This window comes from Papaver somniferum, chromosome 2 (genome assembly GCF_003573695.1).
Source record: "Papaver somniferum cultivar HN1 chromosome 2, ASM357369v1, whole genome shotgun sequence".
NCBI classification, from domain to species: Eukaryota; Viridiplantae; Streptophyta; class Magnoliopsida; order Ranunculales; family Papaveraceae; genus Papaver; species Papaver somniferum.
In genome coordinates this window covers 86,049,418-86,051,454 of record NC_039359.1, presented here as the reverse complement: position 1 = coordinate 86,051,454, position 2,037 = coordinate 86,049,418, and positions in this window count along the sequence as shown.

The following is a 2,037-nucleotide window of genomic DNA, read 5'->3' as shown; positions in this document are numbered from 1 at the left end:
GAATCAGATAAAAAAGGAATTATCCCCGTGACAGACGTGTGAAGAAGAATAATGAGGGAATAATATCCGTGAAATTATTACTATAATATTTGGAGTTATAACGGAGATTTTGGGGGACCTGTGAGTATATAAGGAGTTATCGAGGTTCATAGCAAGGGGGGAGTGTCAGGGGTTAGAATAGAGCAGAGAATCGGGAGTTGCAGAGCTTGTCTCTGCTGCTGCCATTGAAGAAGAATAAGAACACAGAACAGCAGTTAAAAACTGTCCGCAGTCTATTAGTGTAACAGTCCCCCACAGGTCTATTAGTGTTTCTCTGTAACAGTGAGTTTTGTAACAATTATATCTATTACAAACACACTACTTCATACATTTTCTCCTTGCAAACACCTTTTTGAGCGATGAAAAATTGCTTTGAGTGTGTTTTCACCATGCAGAGCTAGACCCCATCACTGGGACAACAGAGGAAGCTGTATTTCATCCTTGGGGTAATTTAATTAATTCCTTGTTTACTTTTTGCACCGATTTTAAATGATTTATGATTTCTATTAATCAATTGTTATCTTGTTTGATAGTGTATGCTTAGTCTTAAGTTCTTTTGATACACTATGCTTGTAATTTACAATTGATGTTTTACGAAATCTATTTTGGCAAAGAATAGAGTTAATATACATTTCTTTTGTTTTGAGCTATAATTGCCTAGGATTAATTTCTGAACCACTTGAATATGAAAAACAGTGAAATCCCGAGTCCCAGTAAATTCTCCATCCCGTGACATATTTGGTGCATATTTTCTTCTTTTTAGTATTTTTTATATTTAATCCTAGAATCAATCTCATCGAGTCCGAGTGAACGACAATCTTTATTTACCACTATCTAAAATTCGATCAATTTTTGGCGCCATTGTCGGAGACTTGTTTTTAGGTTTTACTTTTATTTTTATTATTTTTGTTCTTTTTTATGCGTTTTGGTATTTATGTTTGCTTTTAGATTTGGAGCTAAGTTAAAGAAAAAGAAAAAGTGCTAAAAAGAAAAGCAAGGCCAAAGAAGGAAAGCAAAGTGAAATCCAAAAGGAGTGAAGAAGATTTTTTTTTTTTTTGTATATAGTTATTTCTTTTTATTTTTAGAAACTGTAAGTTAGGATTTTACAATTATTTCTCGTTTTAATTTTATTTTTAAACACTTTTTTGAATTCTATTTTTGGACATTGGACATTATTTTTTTTTAAACCCTACGAAAGGGTAGTTTTAAATAAACTGTTTGCAGAGAAGGACAACAATTACGATACTGTCTCGACCACTCGGGTTCGTACACTGACATTGGAGTCGGTGGCCCGAGTCGACTTCAACGTTTCATCCCCCTTCTGGAACGGGAGGTAAGAATTCTAAACACCCGTGAATCCCCTGTCAGCGGGTATACTGGATGATTTTTTATGCATATATGTTGAGGACCTGAAATCGGATTTAATTTTCTAGTAAAGGGAAAGGCCTGGCCAAATCAAGATAAGGACTCGGACTTCATCACCGTTTCCTTCTTGCCCACTTTAGGAACACGTAACCTACGAACCTAAGCCTTAAAATTTGGACTAGAACGAGACCGATAGGGTAACGAGCTTAATAGGAAAGTCGTTCGAAAAATATTGGTCGCTCTATTGAGCATACCTCAAAGTTCATGATGGTTTCTGTAAATTGAATGGGCCGCCTTGTAATGTCGGTGAGGCCTTGGGTATCAAAGCTCCACTAAGCTTTTCCCTCGAAAGAATAGAATTTTTCCTTGGGTATTAAAGTTGTATTCAACTTACTTTAACTCGGATTGATTACAGAGAGATTTGCTAAGATTGTAATGAATTCCTTTTCGAAAGAATAAAAGCTGGTCTAGAAACAATCTAAGGGAGCCATCATGCTTTTTGTTTGCTAGATAAAATAGGCTTGTTGTGGTCGAGTCAGCCTTCTTTTTGCTTGTATAGAATTCCCTTGCAGTTAGGATGTCGAACTGGAATAACCAATACAATGATTATTCGACTGAGCAACATGAACATTA